The sequence below is a fragment of the Melanostigma gelatinosum genome (assembly GCF_949748355.1).
Source record: "Melanostigma gelatinosum genome assembly, chromosome: 15".
In the NCBI taxonomy this organism is placed as follows: domain Eukaryota; kingdom Metazoa; phylum Chordata; class Actinopteri; order Perciformes; family Zoarcidae; genus Melanostigma; species Melanostigma gelatinosum.
The window spans coordinates 17,323,005-17,345,304 of record NC_136648.1 but is presented as its reverse complement, the minus strand read 5'-3'; positions in this window follow the sequence as shown (position 1 = coordinate 17,345,304).

The window sequence follows — 22,300 nt, the reverse complement described above, 5'->3', positions numbered from 1 at the left end:
TGTGTGGCCGAAGCACGTGATGGGAGAGTGGTGTTGGGAGTTAAGAGGGCCACGGGCTGCGTGGGTTGCCCTGGTGGAGATGAGTGTGCGTATGTAGAGCAGAAAGGGTTTCAGAAGTGTCAACTTTTTGAGTGTGCCTATACATACATATATATATATATATTTCAAAACTTGTTTGTGCATTTGTGTAAACCCTGCTCTGGTTTAGTGGCATCTCCTAGTCACCCCTCCGTCCTGCTGCTCCACAGCTGGCCGCCCCACCCTTCCCAGCTGCCACTGGGGCTCCCCCCGTCCCCTTTGCTTGGCAGAGCCGGCGTTTTGGGCGCTCCCCCACCAGTCCTCCCTGGCAGCTGCTGCCCTCAGCTGCGCTCTCGCAGACGGTATTGGGGTCGGACAAAGTCACTCCTCCTGTGACTGTGTCTGGGGCCGTTGGGGGAGGATGAAGAGGTGGCAAGGAGACTCTTCCCCTCCTGTGAAAGATCTCCTTTTAAAACACTCGTGAATTTCAATGGATGGACGCAGGACTAAGAAGTGGAGATGTGGGACTTTCTACATATGTGACAAAGTGCAGAGATGCACCAGCTTTGGCTGTGTTCTTCTGAATGAGTTGTTATGAGAGCTTACAGGAGATCATTACTCCATGCATGTTCTAAGACGGCAAAGAGTGAAGTGGCAGCATCATGTAAGAGGATGATTATCTTGTTCAATATTTTGACAATTATAATTCAGGGCACCTTTCAGAGGAGGCTCCTAACCACTGAGGGGGAAATGACATTGTGATCACAGCTGATCTCTCTCTCTCTCTCTCTCTTATACCCACGCTCTCAGTGTGACAGAAAGTCTATGGGGAGGTATAAGAGGTAGTTATGGGGGGGGGGGATGCAGCAGCCTCCACAGTTTAATTGGAGATGTGTCACACTAAATAAATGGTGCAAAAACAAGCGCTGACTGGAGGCTTGAGGGAGAGGCCCTGGGGACGCAGCCTGTTTTATTGGGCAGGAGCTTTGCACCGCTCCAGGGTGAAACGGGACTATGCACCGCTGAGATAGCCTCCAACTCACCAAAACCACCAGGCCAGAAGAAGAAGACAAAGGCAGTCATTCCACTCCGCAGGGGGAGAAGAAGCATCTCATTGGCGCTGAGGAGAAGGTGCGGGTGACCCCGGCAACCCGGTTGCTCATTGCTCCAATAAGGGAGCGCATCGACGTCCTCATCTGCAATTTCAATTTCGGCACGCTGGCGAGCAAATCCATAATTGTAAAAATCTCGAGCAAGCGCCGTCTGCCTCACTTGCTCCCAGATCTTATGTGCGTCAATTTATGTTTTGAGTAGACGGCCAACGCGCCTCCAGCCAATCCCATTTCCCTGTGTAATCCATACATGACCTCCAAGTTACCAGCAGAATGTGTTTTCCAATATTCTATCAATGTTGATATAACTGTTGTCTCGCTATGCGTATGCAGTGTGTACCTCAGATTCCAGAGTTCATGGCACGAGTTATGATTTACCTCTACAGTGTGCCGCAGTAATTGGATGTGACACCATCCTCTCTGCTCTCCCCGGGGGATGTAACAGGAATCTGACTACCGGTATTATGGCCCCAGTCATGAATGTGTCACGACAGCTGCAAACAAAGGCCTGTGATTTGGATAAGACTCTGTGCGTCGTCTCTGCGCTGATATATGGGGATAAATGCTGCGAGGGCAAATTAGCTTTCTGTAAAGCAATTTGCAGTGTTTACAAAGAATGATTAATTGCCATTGTTTGGGATAAAAAAAACAAAAAGAACTATGGTCGATGTTCAATATTACATGTTCATCGTTATCCCTGCCAGATACACACTCGCCCCACAGATATTTGTGTAAACTGTCACATAGTTTTTCAAAAACAACTGAAAATATTTTTTGGACCTGCCGTACACAAACCGGGGTGATCCCCTGGACACACGTTGTTTTGCATGCATCTGATGTGCGGCGCTTTGTTTAAATCCCATCGTTTGTTGAGGGCTCAGCCATCAAATCAAATTGAGTGTGCTGTTCTGTCTGTGTTCTAGCCTCATAAAAGTAGTCTCTGAGTGAAATAGCAGGTATGCTGATATCAGTATTCCCACAGCCTGCATAATTGCTGTAATTTGCTTTCCCTTTGGGTAATCTGTAAACATGGCTGTTTTGATGTTTTTGGCATCCTCCATTGGCTGAGCTCTCCACTCCTCCAGCGGAGCCCCCATCCCAGCCCAGGGTGACACAAATAGATCCTTCCCCAGAAGGCGCACGTAGTTCCACGCGGGCACAATCAATACGGCCCGGTCGTCACTGGAACTATGGCGGTATTAAAAGCGCCCCGTGAGCTGATTCTCGCCACGCCGGCGTTTTAGGGAAATAAAGCTATTGATCCTCGGGGGCCTCTGGCGGAGCATTAACCTGGGCCCGCAAATTAGAACGTGCTCATCTGGACACATCTGACCTGCAATGCTCCCACAAAGCCGGTACCGGGGAGAGAAAAGGAGGGCTGTGAGGCCTGCTGCTTCCGATGATGAGTAGAGCGCTACTTGACGTCCGTGTCGGAGCGGGGGAGGTGTCTGGATGCCCGGGACTTCCATTAGAGGCCCAGGATGGTGGCATGGGTCGATGTGGTAAGGTTTGGTTGGGGGTACTCCATCTCAGATCCGTGTGGTTCCTTCCCCCACCGATGTAGAGAGAGAGGGGGCCGACCCGCAGAAAGCCTAAGCTCCTGCCTGGAAGGACAATGAGGGAAAGAGCTTCCAATGCTTGTTCCAGCGGTGTCAAAGACTTTGCCTCTTTACTCTGGACAATACTCTTTGTACGAAAAGAAAACTGATACATCATTTTCTCTTGTCGTTTTACAGAAATATGCAGAAGAGTTTCACACCCTTTCACTCTGCAAACGGTAAACATCACCTTGTTTGAAGTGTTGTGTACCAGAAGTCTTGGATTTAGTACAACAGTGAACTGTAAATTCCATTTTTCAAATTGCATTTTTATTCGTCTGCAAAACCTGGAATTACACTCCCCTCCATGGACACCACGAGGTTTCTCTGAGCCATCGATTCAAATGTATCAGTTGCTGGGGTGTTATACAAGTCAGTAATTATATTTGACGAGGACATCAGAGTCTGGATTCACAGAGATGGAAACACAAACACACTTATATGCATCTACGTGCACAGACATGGTTTTAGTAAAAGCCTTCTATAGACTGGTATTCCTATATTTGAACTACATCTCCAATGCAACAACACACCTATGACTCGTGACCCCGGCCTGACCCCATTTCTTCAGACACAAAATGTCATTTAAGTATGAATCATCCAGTTTGGTTTCACCCGTAGACCACATTTAAACGTTCTTTGCTTAACATTTGCCTCGTTAGTGTTTACCGACCAAGAGAATGCATGTATGTCTCCTAACAGCGCATTTCACCAGCTATACGCTCACACAGACAGAGACACTTTGGAAACTTTCCCTCTTTTTTTTCCCCCTCAGCCTGCCCTACCAGTGGGACGCCTGGAAGTTCTCTGCCCCAGTTCTCCATGTCCTTGAGAGTTGTGCCTTCGGGCCGGGGCTGGTGGCGTCCCGCGGTGCACAATGTGTGCTTCTCGCTCAGGCTCCCGCTGTACTCCGCCGCCCCTGCATGGCTCTGGAGAGTTGCCAAACTCCGAGGGGTTGTCCGCGCGAGTGGGGGGGGGGGGGAGCGTGCGCGTTGCCACAGAACCCGCTCTCCGAACATCTCACTTCCTTCCCCCATGACAGTCGACCGGATATAAATCACTTTCCCCCGGATTGGCCGACTGCAATGGGAAGATGTTGTTATGAATAATCAGACTAATGGCAGCAAACAGTGTGAAGTGATGTGCATATGACCGAGGATCTTTCCACATCCTGCTTTTGCAAAGGTTAATAACCATAGTGTGCGATGCCAGCTCAGTGAAGTCAACACAAGCCTATGTGAGATTAGAAAAGAGAGAGAGAGAGAAAAAGAGATTGTTTAACTTGTTTGATGATCAAATTAACACGAGAAAAGGAAATTCTAGAGGGTGGTCAAAATGTGTAGCTGTGCGTGTTCGACAAATCTCTTTATATTTTATTCAGTACAAACCCAATGTGTTTTTTCGTAATTAATATGGATATTGGCCGACAGCAAAGATAAAGATCCATTTTCTAGATTTTGTCCTTGGACCGTGCGCTTAGGGAATTCACTCCCCTTCTTCTTTTCCATTTCCCTGGCTTAGGCATGGGGAATTGGTGGGATAAGAGGCTATTCCCTAAATAGCCCATGGCAAGAGGTATCCTGATTAGCATGCTGCCTGCTCTCTGGCAGCAGTCCTCCAGGCCACCAGCGCTATCACTTACGTGCTGTTTGTATTTGTAGTTGATAGTGTGTGCTGTTATAATTGGAATGAGCTCAGGAACCTCGTTTGCTTTTGATCCGCTGCCAGCCACTCAGAGTGCTAGTGGGCCACAGCTCTCACCTCCCGGTGGATTATGGGAAACTGCAACGCTTATGTTCTAAAAAAGCGCCTGACAGCATCTCACTCAAGGTCGAACAATACAATGGTGAGAGTGGGGAGGAAAAAAGTTGAACAGATATTTGATGGAAACACTGGATATTGAGTCGGGAGCTGGACAAATGGAATTTGGCATCGTGGAACAAAGACGCAAATGTCTGAGGACCGTCGTGATTGTTTGGGGGGTACTTTCAGTAACATGCAGGAAGACATGGTACTTTCAGTAACATGCAGGAAGACATGGAATCATAGCTCTCGGAAGAGCTGAGCGTAAATGTGAACTTCTACAGACAGCAATCTGAGCTCGTGATGTACATGATAAACCAGTGCAATCAAACTGCAGTCCTTTCCACACTCGACATTTTGACTGAAAAGTACATGTGTTACAAATAACATGAATGTTCTAATCCTTAAGGTTTCAGTCCTGGTTGATTTGGCGACAGCTGTGGTTGCAGCATTAATACAGCACACACTCCTGGAACAGGAAAGTTACTGCAACCAAACAACATTTATGGTTTTTGAGACACATTATTTTTGTTTATTTTTACAATCATTGTCTGAACATGACATCAGTGAGAAATACATTGTGTTTCCTGTTACTGCTTCACAATAAAGTCCACCCGTTGCTTCCACCAGCGCACTGCTTTTAATGTGAAGCAGCTCAAATAGGAATTAGCAGCAACTTAACAGAGATGATGCAGCTGTGTGAGAGTGAAGAGTAACGGTGAGGCTCATATCAGTGAGATAGCATCACAAACAGTGACATTTGTATCCCGTGAATCCCCTGCACGGTCATTGGAATCCAGCAATGATGTCGCAGACTCTGTCACTATGATGGGAGCCCATTACAGAATGAATGGTATCATCATTTCATGCACGCATTATCTTATTTTAACTTCAACTCTTCTATTTCTATACAAGTCTCCAATGAAAAACACCAGGACTCTAAAACTGAGGCAGCTAAATGGAATTCAGCCTTCATTCATTTTATTATGTACGCCTGTGTCAAAATGTTAAATGGTGCTTTATAACTTAGCACTAACTTAAATGCATAATAGTTTCAGCGATTCAACACAGTATCCCTCACCTGGACCTCATCAAGAACCAACGCGTCAGATGCAAAGAAGACTCTCAATTGATGCATGCTTGAGGTTCGCCTCCTCTCGCTCACTGTGGCCTTTCGGCAGTTTGATTTGCCGGCTCAGCACTTTTCCAGAGTGGACCAACTCCTGCGACTTATGGGAGTTTGATGCTCCCTCGCTGCCAAAATGCCAGCAGGCCGGTGAAAAAGGATATCCGAAACTCCTAAGCTCAATATTTAATCAAGCGCTGGGTTACATTTGCTGTTTGATTAGGTAAGAGAATTCCACCTCCCAGAGTCTCTGATTGCTTTGAAAATATTTGGCCAAAAAAAAAATGTATACTCCTCTTTGAACTGTGTGCTCTCAGCACAAAACGTTTATAATTGTTACAGTTAGATTGTTGCTGTGTTCTCATTTCCATTTCCCCTCTACTTCATCTCCTCTGTTTCTTCCTCTTCTTTGAATATTATAATTATTACTACCATTATTGTTTGCATTACCATCCTTATTATTGGCGTTTTGTTGTCGTTACTGTTGTCCTATTCAACAGCCTCATTATTATCCATGTTTTTTTCTTTGACCACGAGTCCATCTTGTCGCCTCCTAATCATCCAGGACTGCAGGAATTCACCTGAGAATAACCCTGATGAGCTTGTTCCAGGAGGGCATTACCACTGGTTAAGTACAAGCACCTGCTAAAATATTGGCAATTAGGACATAATTAGCTGCTAATGTATTTCTAATCCGAAGCGGGCCATAGATTTGTCTTTTTTTGCGTAGACTCCCTTTTTTTTCTAATGTTCTCTGTTGTTATTGTTTTCCTCAGGTATTTGTATCCCGAGAACATTGACTAAGTGCCCTAGTTCATCATATGCAAATGTATTATTAATTACACATGCATTATGCCCGTGTTCAGAAGACATCAAAGGGCCTGTGAGCCTTCAGATGGTCCCCCTCTGTAACACACTCGGGTTACAAATGCCTGCGTGTGCACTTTCCTGCATGCCTTTTCGGGCAGAATAACTACATCCTCAATTAAAAACTAAAATTTCACAGCAACCTCTTCCTCCTTTGCCTCCTAATATCTGAGAAACACCTCCGGTGGTCTGGGGGTTGTTTGGTAACTGCAAATGGCAAAGAATCATTTGAGCCCTAGATTACAGAGCACTATTAGAAAGCAGTGCGACGGTGAGTGTATCTCTGCAGCAAAGCAAAACCAACATTTGCTTTAGTAAATGAGACATGCCTACAGTCAGTTCAGTGTGCGGCCTCACTAAGTTGTACCAGATCTTCCCATTGATCGGCTCCTTGATCACCATAATACTGTTTTGGTATCAATGCCTCGGCCCGAGCCTCAGACATTTCTTCGTGTTCTGTGTCTGCGGGTTGGCTCTGTCTATCTCTCCCTGGTGAGTTCTCTGTTAACGACCCATACAGCAGGTGTCAGAGTGTGATTTATACGACCTATAATGTCTCACATTGATTAGCAATAGAGCTCTAATGGGATGCCAGCTCTCAAACTCAGGTTAAAAAGGGGGAGGAAAAAAAAGGCATTGCGCATCACACCTTCTTAGTGCTGTTCTATATCATGAAGCATCCTTCTTTTTGCATTAATATCAGCAACCCAAGCTGCCCGATGAGATGGCGTAGAGGGAGTTTGCGGCGTGCAATCACTGTAACCCTGGGCAGTCCTCTGTTATCTGTCTCTGGTGGGCTGCTCCGACTGGGTGCTGCTAGCATAATTAGCACAGCACTCACTTTGATGATAAAATGGGTAATAGAGCATTCCTTCCCTCCCCTGCCTACCTGATTTTTACCAACGTTTATTGATCTAATTAAAATAATTCTGCTGTTAATGGTGTGCTTTTCTTGTTATGGGAAGGAAGTTTTGATTACAGACACTTAAAAAGATGACGAGCGTGAGCGGAGGCATTTGATTTCAAGGTAGATTTCATGGATCTGTTTAGAATTTGTTTTATTAATGGTACCAGTGCTTGGTGCTGACAATAAATGTCTTCTGATTTATCCACCGCTGGAAAAAAAAATCTCCCAGTGACAATATATAGAAGTGCTGTGGAACACTGATATTAGAACATTTCTTCGCTTCTGTATAGGAGCGTATAGTGTACATCAAAGCCACCAGGTGGGGCTGATTCTTTCACAAATGAGCCTCACTTTTAGACATTTTTCTTGAGGATCACAGCGGAAAATGCTTAAACGAGGTGCTATTCTATGGCATTTTTTGTATGGCACTTCCAAAACTATCATTTCTCATTAGGAGAGCAAACTGTTTGTGGTTGTCCTCATTACTAAAAAGATAGAGCTCTACCCCCAAAGGTAACTTCATCAACACCAGAGACAAATCTCTCTTAGGTGCTCTATTTATATTTCTGACTCACTGCCACAAAGATTTATTCTGCCCTCCTGTCAATCCATCTCTCTAATGGGCAATGGCATCCTTTTTAGCTTCGATGGCTGGTTGTGTGTGTGTGTGTGTGTGTACACACATGCACGCGTGCACAATTTTTAGCACCGGGATTATTCTTTTTTTTTGTCAGACGTGCACACAAAAACAAGAACCTCGAAGTCACGGAGCCCGTCTCATCTCTAAAGAGAGTAATCTTTAGATAGAGAGCTCAGATGTCATGTAATTAAGATGATAAAAAAAAAAGCCCATTTGCCATTCCATGGGTTATTAATGTGGACTAATGACGCTCAGATCAACTGGAAGATGTCTGCCTGTTATGGGGTTAATCTCCTCATTCTCGCAAAAGCCATGAAGATAAACATCTTCACACAGAAATGGGCTCATGAAAATCCCCCGGAGGACTGTATCCCAACTTCATAAGAAAGTTTGAAGGTCCAAAAATAAAACTGCTGCGCGGACTTGCACGGTCATTTCTGCAAAAATGTTTACACGAAGCAAAGCTTTGAATCTTAGATTCTTTGCAATGCGGCATCCATGAACAAATTCCTAACATTTGCACCACAAAAACTGCACGTTAACTGATAAATATTTGTAGTAAACCATTTAAACACACTAATATGTCGATTAAATACAGTCAAAATATAGTCGGACTTGCATTATATCACAATGGAGCTACAACGACTAGCTTAATGTCTATTTTTTGCTTTCTTAGTGTGTTTTCAAAAGGTTTCAGCTGTGCAAGTACAATATTTATTAATAATCACGTTCAGGGGAGCTTGTAATCTTAACATGAGACTCATCCAAACTGAGGATGCAAAGTTTTCATCTCCGAAGTGAAGATACGACAAGTTGTTCGTTGCCACTGAAGGTCACAGTTGCGCGCTCTAAATTACAAATGTTAATCACTTTTCTTTCTCAAATGGGCAAATTCATGAGGAGTAACCCGTGGGTTCACCGCAGTGTATATGGGTGGCGGACTCCCCCCTAATATATCGAATGTGTAAATATCATGCCTTGTGATGGCTCTATCGTGAACGCTGTGATCATTACGTTGTCATTAGGCAGCAGACTTGGTTGCACCTCGTTAATGCACGCGGAGCAATCTGAGGAGCGGCAGATAATGTGGTGGTGGTGTTTAATGAGGGTCCGTATTTGCATACTGGCCTCCACCCCCACTTGCGTTCCCACCCCGCTCTCATTTATGAAAATAAATCACATTAGAACATCACCGGCTAATAAAGTCGTCTCCGGCCCGCATCCCACGTCCCAGTGATAGCCAAATCTCAGTGCAGGAAATACAACAAAGCAGTCTCTCCGGATTAGAGAAAACCTATTATCGAAAATTCTCATATGGCACGGCAACATTCTTCATATTAACACCGTGCTGCTGAAGTAAATTACCGCGGTTGTTGTGCACGCTACAATCAAATGATTTATCAAGAACATCTCCGATTGGAAGTTGGAGCAAATGTTGAAAGTCAGCCTATCAAATAACGCAACCACTTAAGACGAGTCAGATTTAATTACACATCCCATCACTGCAAATAGAAGTAAAATAGGAGCGTGTTTGATTTTGAAGTAGTTTGTAATCTTGATTGCACATAATTGTACAGGGTACCACCTGAGGCGAGCTCGTTCCACTGCCATTTCTGCATTATTGAAAAGCTTTGATTTTTGCGAAGAAAAGAGTGTGTGGGCTTTGATTGTGAAAGAAATGTAATTAATAGCAACACTTGGATTGTAAAGTCAAATGACGAAGCCCGTTTCCTATGCTTCCCTGATACCGTGTGGTGCTGACGAGGAACATCACTGCCCAAACTAGAGAGGTCAAGAGCCGCAACCTTGCGAGAGTGCTTTGTCCTGTGTCGGTGTGTCTGTCCAAGTGTGCACTCGTTCATGCCCCCAAGTCGAAGCCCGCTAAATAAACAGTGTGTTTCCTGATGCTTAACGGTGTGCACGGCCCATGCACCGCCGATGTCAATCCACCCAGGAACACCAGTGGCCCCACTTCGCGTACTTACTTACTCTTTGGCTCACTCCATCCTTCCTTCATGCTCAAATTGACACTTGGTGCAGAGGCAGGCAGACAGGGGGCCTCTCCGCCCTGCGCCTCCAGAGATGTGGCCCAGCTGTCAGCCGTCTAATCCAGTCCAGCCGCCCCCTGAGCCAGGCAGGAACTGCGGGCCTCTCCCCCCTCGTCCTCACGCCTAGAGGCACAGCAAACAACCCTCCCCTCGTCAACACTAACACACAGCAGGCCGGGAGGGGACCACTTTGCTAGTCAAATCAGTCTTGACCAGTCTTCATAAATCAAGCGCAACCGTGTGACGGCACACCCCAAAACCCCGTTGTGCACGAAGGACAACAGGTTATTGACATTATGTTAACGTCGTGCTGGAATAAACTGCATTACGTACCACAAAACCAGTTCAAAAATTGGGATTTAAAAAAAACATATTTAATGATGTTGTTTGCAGCACAACCACCCAAGTGCTGCAGACAATTTAAATGATTTTGGTTTCCAATCAGCTCTCACAATCTGAACAAAGAATCCTCCGGCTCTATTGTCTCCTTTTACATCATAGGTGCTACTGTTGGCATTGTTACTATGGAAACGACTGTACAGAGAAAATGGCACATTGGCAAATATAGAAACACGAGTGAGATATCCAATGCACTGCTGTGTTTTACAGATAGAGTCATCTGATCTGAGTTTGCAGCCATGCATTGTGTAAATATGTGTATTACACTAATAGGCAATTTGATGAAACATCAGAACAGCATTTTTAAAAATCCGTGTTTATTTTTGGGTTGTTCGCGAGTGCTCGTGGCACAGTCGTCGTGGGCATGTGTGTTTTATATGTCTGGAGTGTGGACTCCCCAAGGCATTCCCAATATCAGTATTCCTGTAGATGTGTTTGATGTGTTTGAAGCCACGTAGCATACCTTGGAACATGACAGTAAACATGGCAGAGGCTCTCCCTCAGTGGAGCAGTGATGCACGTCACCCCTCAGAAGTGTGTGACGGGTGTACAAACCAAACCCACCGGGCCACGTCGTCCCCCCTGGGATTCTCCCCTTACTATGCTGCGCTGGCTGGCTGCATGTTGCTCAATGCCACGCTGTTCAGAATAATTCCACCCTCAGCCTGGAAAAAGAAAAAAGAAGAGCAAACTAAAACGGGAGACAAACAAAGAGAAGGAATGCAAATGGCCTCGTGACAAGTTATGGAACCCACTTAACTTGTTATCTGACCCAGCTGCAGCAGATGTCATGATATATCCCGCTCTAATGTTTTCCCGGTGTTTCATCCCTGGAAAATCACTAGTGTATGCCTCCTGCATGCATCCCTGGGGAAATTAAGAGGTACACTATGTATCTCGTGAGGATCCCCCCCCCCCCCCCAAGACTGAGAATAAAGCAGGCGGCATGAAAGAGTAGTGTTGGTGTGCGGGAGTTATTGGTCTGGCAAAGGGATTGCCAACACATCAAAATAGCATGGGTGTTGAACAAGACAAAAACTTGCACTATTTATACCTGCCAGAGAGAGAGAGAGAGAGAGAGAGAGAGAGAGAGAGAGAGAGAGAGAGAGAGAGAGCGTCATCCTGACATGGAATATTTCCATAGCCACATGCGCACAGCATGATGTGAAGTGCAAGAGTTGACACTTCATGTCAGGCTGAATTTCATGAAGTGACATGTACAACATGTTCGTGGCAGAAGTGCTTTGAATGTTGTTTTTTGGGGTTGATAAGATAAGTCATTTGTATACAGTAGCAGTTTGAAAATGTCACGCAGGCAAAGCTTTGAAAACAGAAGCCTATGATCCGGGACAGAACATTTAGAGTGCGTCAACAATTTGACAAAATAGTCAATAGTGCAAGCTATTCTTTCTCACTGTGTTTGGCACTGAATGCCAAAAGTGCCAAGAGTGATGTTACAGCATAATGAGACTCACAGTGGAAGATTGTCTCGGGTCTCACCTGGGATCCTGTAACAGCAGACACACAGCATTGATGAATAAACATGCATTCACATCATCTGTAAAAAAAAACAGAAAGACCTGCTTTTCAATCACATCTTCATAATTCTAAAGAAAGAAAAACAAAATCAGGTTTTAGAGCAGAAGCTTAACTCAAGGAGGAGGGCAGAGGTGCAGAGAGGTGACACACTGCACTCAGCTGACAATTTGGAAGCGCTATAGAGGGGTGGGGATGTGTGAGGACCCTGGCCATCTGGGGATAGCACTCTGTGTAAGTGTAGGCCCGCAACAAATGCACAAAAATGTAATCAAATGAACTATTGTTTTCATTATGGGATATGGTTATGGTTTGCATGACTGGTGTAGTGAAAACAGACAAAGATCACTGCTTTAATGCACCACCTAGCAGCTAAGTGACCCAAATCAAACACACCCATGATGCTGAGTCACGTTGAGACTTGCTAACGTGCTAAATGCTAAAATACTCTTAGTGGGTCTGGACTTCTGTGTTTTTTTTGTTTTACCTTCAGTGAGGTGTGTGAGGCCTTGCTGCTGTTTGTCACAGTGTGACTGCAGAGCCTCAGTCAGTCGAAAAACGTGTAGAATCTATTGGAGAAGCGCAGCGGGACCGGAGAGGCGGAGTGGACTTGTGATGTCATGCTTTGAGAATGAACGAGCAGAGAAGCTGAACCTAGAGCAGACTGTGGAAGACTCTGCTGTTCAGACTGACGTTCAGACAGACAAGCTCGATGCTCAAACTCCAACTCACCCTCCAGATTAGAACTTCGACTTTTCTAGCCTCTTACTTCACTTAATCAGCAGTCTCTCTTGACAAAACGTATCCACTCAAATCCTAAATTAAGTCACATGACAAAAAACAATGTAAGAGCCCAATATTATCAATCCACCAGAATCCTAACACATTCATTCACTGCCCAACAATGATGTTCATAGAGAGGGCAATATAGCTGAAACAACAGTTTCAATCACATAAGATAAAGTCCCTGCAACACAAATGTTCTCCTTTCATAGGATGAGAACAATATGGATATCGTGGCTTTTTTTGGTTGACGTCACTTCACACCTGAATGGCATGAATTCAAATCTGCAGGACAATTCAGTTAAATACATTTTTCTAAAATGTAGTACTTTAGTTGAATAGTCACATTTTTCAAAAGCTTTCGGTTATGGATTTCAATTTTTTAAATCTTTTTAATAATTTTACTTGAAATGAAAGAAGAACATTTTTTTATTTATAAAGTATGTATTATTTATAATTCATCCAGTTAAATTTGAAATCTGACAATAAATACTGTTGAGATATTATTCAATTGAACTTTCTTCATTTTATTTGACAGTCAGTTGTTGACTCGACGTTGACACCACTGCTAGGCTGCTTCAACATGTATGGCACTAAATCATCACGTAATTTAGACATTACTGTGATGTTCCAGACCTTTGCATGAGGAAGTTCTCTCTAACTGGACATCGCTGCATTTGAATGGAACACATGGCCTGTTGTTTGTCTGCCTCTGAGATGTTTTATTCTACTGTTGGTTCTATAAGAAGCATCAGGCTATTCAATAATACTTGTTGCACTCCTGGTGGTCCTCAGACTTTTTATTGACTGTTGGTCAATTTTGTTGAATTATTTTAAATGTTGTCCTCTTTAGTTAATCCTAATAAGGCTGCACAGAGGAAGGCCGTCCTGTTTAAAATGGCCAACAGTACAAATAAACTACAGTACATTTTACCTTGAGTAGCCTACTTTTATTTTAATTGATTAAAATAAAACTATTCATCGTTTTCTTGTGTACGTGAGCTCGTATTGTTTAGAATTGGGAACTTCACGCAGCCCTTCATTCATCTAAAGTAGTAGGCTATACTTCGTTACATTTCATCTCGCGTCCGTTGCAAAGTAAAAAGAAATGTCACGTGAAAAAGTCTTGATGGACTGCGTGAGAACGGAAGTAAAAGAGATGACTCAGCAGCTGCATTAGAGAAGAAGCTGCAGGTGTGTGTGCGGTGACACTCCGGTTATGATACTGTTGGGGTGTAGTTATTAAACCAATGTTACACCTGTCTTAATTAATCACCCATTCAGCACGTGACACACCCAAGATGTTCTGAACATGTGCAGCACGGAGGGGCTAGCATGCTAAAAGCTACTATGTGTGAGGACTCTCCTGCTGAGACGGTTAATACCTCAATGCGACAGTATAGCGCCTCATTCAGCTCAAACCCTTTGCTTCTGTGGAGTGCAGTGGGACCACGAGGCCGAGAGAGAACTGGTTATACCGGAAGGAGAGGCAGACTGTACCAGTTATGCCATATGCTTCAAGAGGGAACGAGCAGAGAAGCTGAACCTGGAGGACTTCACGGTGCTGAAGACGTGCAGGGTGCCTCTCAGACGGGTGAGCAGCCTTCAAACATATGCCATGTTTCGGGTGACCATATCCATAACACCAAAAAGGAGGACACTCTGCAGTATAGTGAAGCTGTGAATAATTGCATCGGACTGTGGCGTGCTCCCCTCTACAATACAACTTTGTGTGATTGCTACATGATGTATGTGTAACAGAATAGGAAAAAAGAGTCTTGAAGAGTCAAAAAGTGTTTGTTCACAGTATTTGTATTTTATTCAATACATTGTGGTGTTCAAAAACTGTCCACTGTGCTGAGTGCCACAAAGCATAACATTTGTGGACTTAAAATGTACAAATTAAATCACAGGTCACATAAATAATACATAATAAACAGATAAATGAATGTTTTTAAAGCATAAAGAAAACACGGAATACTAACATACTAAAGAAAAGGCAGTAAATAATATCCTCATGAAAAAATATATTCCAAAAACAACTGTAGGCTGAGCCAAAAAATATTTCTAAAGTGATTTAGTCTATTGGGGACTTGTGTGCAGTGTCTTCAGCCGTGTATGTGTGCAGCAGTCCACTTGTATTCAAGCAAACTCCACCTTCACCCTCAGCAGAAGCTCAACAGCGCCTCGGTCATCATGGTCGCCGACCAGTCGGCCTCAGTGCGTAGATATGACGTAGCCAGCACACGGAGCCTTGTTTACGTTTTTAACCAATGATATAGGGCTAGAACCTAACCTCAGCCTGTCAGATATTTATGTGACGCTTTTAACCAATCATTTGTTGGACTGCGTTCCAGCAAAATATTCTATCACGCGGCTCTTTAGGCCCAGTGGAACTCCAAAAAGGAGGACAAATACGCGCCCGGCTTGCTGCGCCGGACGCCCGACAGGGCATTGAACATCCGGACTGTCCGGCCTAAATCCGGACGTCTGGTCACCCTAGCCATGTTCCATATCTATGCCCACAACAACACACTGCTGAACTCTATGAAACCATAGAAATATGGTTAAAAACATCCCGTCTATGGTAACTGTGCCGTCTATCCTTTGCTGTAGTAGTTTGGTGGCTGCAGCTGCTGTGGAGTCTATATTGTTTATACATAGTCCACGTTCTCCCGTGTTTCATTTACTGTCAATTATTTTGATCAGTCCGTCGGAGTGTTGCCCCTCTCTGGTTCATTCTAGGAAGGCATTTGTGCTTCTGTAATTGATAATCAGTTGTGTGCACAGACAGCAGAGTGCTGCCCATCTGTTGGTTTGGACATAAGGAGCCTTGTTGCTAATGTTGATTCATGTGTGTATAAATTGACATTTAATGTGATCTATCTTGTACCCCCCCTCCCTTTTTATGTAACATTTACATTTCAATCTACCTGCTTTTTGCTGTTACTGAAGTTACTTTTACTTGAGCTCAACATTGTGCCTTGAGTACATTATTCTGGTGCTCGATGCACCTCTGATAGTGTGGCCTTAGATGCACAAAGCTGGCATATTGTCTACAGGAGGACAAACTATTTTGACTTGACTTTCAAAATATCAAATGTTAACGGGCTTGCTGAGCAGCAACAGTGAAAGCAAGAAAGCAAGATGGGGCGAAGTGGAGGGATGGAGATGGAGGTGTTGGAGGAGGAGGGCAGTTCATTGAGGTCACGTTGACAGTAAAGAACGGATGAGATGGGGCGGCTGAGGAATGTTTTGTAGGTGGGATGTTGTATGAGGGGGGGGAGGGAAACTAGGCCAGTGTCCAGACTCGGAGCTCCAAAGGCCCCGCGTCCCTGGGTGCCCCGTGTCAGCCCTCTGACAGGAAAGATGGGACTTTAACACAGAGTTTTTCCACCACCAGACGCTTCCCCGTCTCCTCTGAAGAATATACCCTCCTCCTCGACGCGCTCACCAGTCAGAGTTTGAGGAGAGAAATGCACTCGTTACAATAAGGAGGGCACATGGCTTGGGACCATGAGGCTTTGAGTGCCGCCTCCTCCACACTCTCTGTAGGATAAGGATCTTTCCTGCAAGTACTGTGCATTTTCCAAAGTTGACGCGCAGTAAACATAATTTTTGAGGCGAGTTCACACTGCTGAGGTGGATGACAACACAATGTGTGTCTGCTCTTGTTGGCTGTAGAAAAACTAACCTTATTAAGCATGGCCACATGGCTCGCCGATGGCCGCATTTCAATATTCCCCCTCACCCCTGCAGTCTCTTCTGCTCGCTCCTACGCCGCAGATAAAGCAGACTTATTGTCGGGCTTAATCAGGTGGTCTGTTACCTTGGCAATTAAAGCCTTGTTAGAGATATAAAACCTTGAGACTCAAATGGAGAGTCCCTGGTGAGTCAAACCACTGAGCAAATCCTTAAACCAAACAACCTTCCAGTGGGAACACTTCTTCTCCGAGGATAGATGTTTAATTATCTCTGCTTGTTTGGGGGGGGGGGGGGGGGGGGGATGAAGAAAAAAACAGTTTCACTCCCTCTTGTTTGTCTTAAAAGCTCATGCGTATTTATTGGAATTAATTCAAGTGGCAATCAGTGTGCTGTGTTTGATTGTCACAATGTATTGACCTAAGATAGATAATATTCTGAACCATTTGTGAGAGACTTTACTGAAAGGGGGGCAATCGTGCATTGTCGGTTTCACCATGAAAACAAAGGACCGAAATACAAAGATTAAACCAGTTAGTCTTTTGTAAGGGATGTGAAAGTGATTTAGTGTTTCTTAATTTGCTTTAATGAATTAATCTTTATAATATTGCCGCTAAGTGTGATCATTTATCATTTATTCCCAATTGATGCATAACACACCTATCCCGGTGTTGGCTTTCCTAAACTAGGCCAGCTATTTCCCCAAATGAATGTTCTTTTTTTGAAAATAATGCAGCACATTTGAGCAATATGAAGTGATAATTTATCATTATTTAATGGTCTCCCACAGACAGTGCAGCACACGCGGTGCAGTCCGTGACAACAGCTGTGCAGGATCTTGATGGGCTTGTTCTCCGAGACTCAACTTCTCTGCGTGTTCGATCCGGCGTAATCCTTTGACCCCTTTATTTGATGTCCAGCTTAACTTTTTCCCCTCCTTAGAGGCCGTTCCAGTACCTCTCCTTGTCTCCTTTCATCCCACACGTTGTCTGTTGCTCCTTACCTCCGTGGCATACTCCTCTAAATGGGCCTGGCATGCGTCCCACTGTCTAACGAAGGTGTGTGTGTGTGTATGTGTGTGTGTGTGTGTGGTGTTTAGGGAGGTGAGACCTTCTCTGGGACACACTAATCAGCTCCAAACCAAGGCCCGGGCAGGGAGGCGCTGGACAGGTGAGCGGAACCGCTCGCTGCACCCCCTGGCTGCTCCTTAGCGTGAGGGTCAAATCAGCTCCGTCCTTTATGGCCCAGTCACTCCTTCATCCTGGTTTCCCCGATCACCTGGCTTCCATCCCTGGGTCGTGGGCCTCTGAGGGAGGAAACGGTGAGCAGCTGCTCTACCAAGGGAGCCTCCTGAACGCGCCTTCTGCCGAGCCCCGCGTGTGTTAACCTTTTTCTTTTAATTAACGCCGTCCCAACTCCCAACTCCCGCCACCGGGGTCCGGAGAGAGGTTCTTCGGGGCTTATGCAACTGTCGGGGAAGTGGGAGAGTCATCGGGGAGCGAGAGAGGTGGTGGGCGGGTGGGGAGCGATGAAGGTGAGAGGGGTGAGGAGGAGGAGGAGGTGGGATGAATAATGCGTGCAAGGCCTGGGAGTGAGGGTTCTTCCAATCCTTCAGAGCCTTTTTTTATCCACATGCCTTCACACAGCTACAACACACCAGTCATTCCACACAGCTGCCTCTTTTCCCGGGACGATCCCGAATTAAATTGGACACGCTGATGAGGAGATGGATGCCCTTAACTTGCACTACAGCTCATTATTCTGCAAGCGAGAAAACATACATATTTTTCCTCTTACCTGTAGAGCGATTAGTCCAGGGGTGTCAAACTCATTTTCACTCTGGGGCCACATCAGCATCACGGTCGCCCTCAAAGGGCCGGTTGTAAATGTAAGACGGTGTAAATGTAACTACGGTACTCCTAACATAGTTAGTTTAGTTTCCCGGGATATCTGTGACTTCCACAACACGTACTTCCAGTTGTGTGATTTCTCCTCCGCCATTGTTTCCTGTTGCTGGTGCAAAATGCATTCTGGGATATTTGGCTGTCCCAAGTACAGACAAGTCACCTCCGATGCATCCCGGGTAAAATGGGCAGAGCGAGCCACATCCGGGCATTAGGGCCGTGCTTGGCTCGATGTGAACTTTGAATTGGAACAGTACTTGGGCTGAGACTGATGACGTTTCAGTACAGAGAAGTACGCATGTTGAGAAACTTGTTGGAAATCCTCTTTATGGGCTGTTGCATCTCCTGTCCACCTGTTGTGATAGTTTTAATGTCGGCACACAGACAACATGCCATCTCATCACTTCGACTTTCTATCTCATAATTTCGACCATGGGGATATTTTTATTTTCACATCTAACTTTAAATTTTTGTAAAAAAAAAAAAAAAAAAAAATTTTTTTTTTTTTTTTTTTGCTGGCGGATTCGTGGGCCACATAAAATGACGTGGTGGGCCGGGTCCGGCCCGCGGGCCGTATGTTTGACACCCCTGGATTAGTCAATCTAGATTGTTTTTGTGTGAGTTGCCTAGTTTTGGGGATATTAGCCAAGGGACGTCTTCTTTCCTTCCAATATAATGGGACTAAATCACATTCGGCCTGTGACGCTTAAATCGTCCAAAGAAAATGAATTTGAAAAACTCAACAGCAATGTCTCTTTCCAGAAGTCATCCGCAGACCGTGTTGTGAGCATTTTCATGTAGGAACTCTGGTTGAAAGCCAATAGTTCCCACATGAAAATGCTATTTTTGACTTTTTGGTAGTGGCATATAGTCCCATTATATTGGAGTGAAGGCAGACATCTCTATGGCCGATATCTCCGAAAACTCGGCAACTCAGGCCAAAACTATCTAGAGTGATAAATAGCTCAACAGGTATATATGTATTTAGTGATATGTATTTTTGATATTGGGATGAGCTGTCCCTTTTAAGTGAATAGCCATAAACAATTTGTTTAATCATCAATGCAACCCACCACCATAGCTACTGAGCTTTAGCCATGTTCTTCATCCATGTTTTACATCTTAATTATGAAAGTTATGCTCAACTTATTAAATTCAATGTGAGATCCATGGAACCTGGTGACAAGACATCGGTGGCACTTGGAGGTGAGTCTGGCTGATTGTGTGGAATGCTCTGTGTGATAAGGGGCTCTGTAGCACACTTACAGCAGCTTAGTTATAGAGGGGTGAGTCGGCTTGATCTCATCTCGCAGTGAAGATCTCCTAATGAGAGAGTGGTAATGAGCAAGAAAAAGAAATCACACTCATTCCAGTACAAAAAAGAAAGAAAAGTGTTGAAAGGTTTGCTATCTTTTCCCTCTCATCTTGTGTGGCGGTGCCAAGTGGAAAATGTCCATCTTTCACCGTGAGATTTTTATGTTCGTCTTGGCTCATGGTAATACCCCTGCGGGGGATTCCTCTTTCTTGGCATGGCCAGAGTGGTCACCATTTGCTGGAGACGGGCTGTGGAGGTCAAAGCCATTTGAGAAGGACATAAAACCCCTAGAATGGTTTTTGATCGCACTATGAAACCGTCCCGTTGTGGTTAAATGCTATTCTTCATGCCAGCGACACATCTTTGTGGAGGTTATTGTCAGGACGAACAATTTAAAGTGGGTCTGCGAGGGTAATTCTGCTGCCCGTTTCGTCGTTGCATATTCTGGGCATGACAGTAAAGCAGCCAGCTGGTGAGTGAGTGGAGATGTTTCAGCTCATCTGAGGAATTTAATCACCAGCTAGCCCATGATGTGAAATAACGTTCAGTGCTGGATCCAGAATATTGTCGCCAAAGCCAAGACACCGCCCTGCGGCTCGGGGTCGCAATGCTGCAAGTCGGGGCTACGTCTAACGTCTCGTGACCTCGGGTTTTTATGATGGAGTAAGTAAGGGGGAAACTGCCAGGACCTTCTCCTCACGAAGACCCAGAGCAAGGGCACTGTCTCCCCAGCCCCATAGATCAGCCAGCCCTGAATGTCAAACCGCACAGCAGCCGCCGCGGTGCCAGGAGTCCCCCTCTTGCTCCCTCTCTGGCCCGTGATCCGCTGTCTGGTGACACCACTGCGCTAATGACCCGGTTTGGGAGTTGCTCCGCGGGGCTCCTTGGCTTGGGAAGACGGAAGTTGTGGATATATCCAGCTGGAAGGTCACTGTCGAAACGACGACCACTCACTCAACATTCCCTCTATACTTTGTAGACATCCTTCAGTTTGTTTAAAGGATGTTGTGACATGGGGCCCTGCCGCTGAACTTTTATTGAAACAAGGCGTGGCTTAGCGGCGACTCAGGAGTAAGCTGATGGGGTTGCTGTTTTTGTCATATGACTAGTTCTTGTTGGAGACAGGCCCAATGTTTATGTGAACTGCATACATATGACATCGTAAGTGTTTAACAGCCCAGCAATTTGGATAAAAGTGAAGTTGGAAAGCAAGCGCTCACCCTTTCTTGCCAACTCTGAAGCCATCTGATTGTTAGCTGTTGTTTTGTTCTTTATGTTTTTTATAAGTCAGTTTACCGTGGAAGTATGTCTCCGTGCCCAGAGAGCGCAATGTTTTTAGTCACTCGCTATCTAGACTTTTTTTTTTTTTTCCTTTTTCTCAGCCTCAGGAGTTTGGCTTGTTGGAGCAGAGTTAAAGTCCCAGGGGTGCACTCCTCTGGTGATGGGGGCGCTGCCTCGACCTCACTCATGCCTGGTGTGGGTGGCATCCAACCAGGGAGATGCACAATGGAGAGCAAGACTGAAGATGGTGACGCTTCTGGTGGACTCTCCCAGGACTCAGCCTTATTCTCAGGGTCATGCATTTCAGCAATCTCTGTAATTATAAGCAAGTAAGAAAAAAGTTGAATCTTCTGCCTTTCTCGAAAATGAACGTGCCCCGCTCCTCATGGGAAACATTCACATCTCTGAGTTCTAGTAGCTGGATGGGTTTTAATGAGGCAAGTCAAGTGTGTGCGCGCGGTTTGGTGCACATGCATGTCTGTGTATCGGCCCCGTTCTAACGAGCGTAATTGACCGACTGTGCTTTTAAGCTGTCGCTTTTTTTCTTTTTCTTTCACCATTTGCGAGAGAATTCGACTAAAATAGCCTTCAGTGATTATTATTTCTACAGGAGACACTTCATTTGGATTAAAACTTTCTCTGGGTTTTAAAGTTCAGTTATTACTTATTATTTTTTATTTTTTTGGACAATGTGCATGTCGGAGCCAAAATGGTCAGAGGGCGAGCGGGCCACAGGGTCAGCAAGAACTGCTGGAGGGGTCTCGCCACCCGAGGGCCACTGATTCCTCGGGGGAACGTTTCACCCCGCAGAGAGGCAGAGTGAAATCTCCAATGCTGCGGCACGCACACTTGCTGCGGCGTCTCGATGTCTAACTAAAAGCTATGGGTGGTGGAAAAAAGAAACAAGCATTTTTTGTTGATTTTCATTGTGCCTATTTGCTCCCAAAAATGTATATTTGATTCTCCTTTCCATATTTATAAAGTCATCCCAGAGGGACCAGCCGTGTCAGGCAGTTTGTGGAGCATCATGAGCAACATGAGGTTTCTTCACTTGAAGAGGTGGAGAAAAAAAAACAACAACTTCTGAGCAAGTGTGTACTGTAACTTTAGAGACTGAGTCAAGTCGAGCCTTTTCCCAGTTACTTTGTCACTAATGAAAGTAGCAAAGAGCCCTGGAGGACTGCAGAGCACTGTTTGTTTGTTTTTGGGAGAGCATTCGAGAGGTATGGGGGGGAGGGGTGGGGAGGGGGGGGGGAGGCAA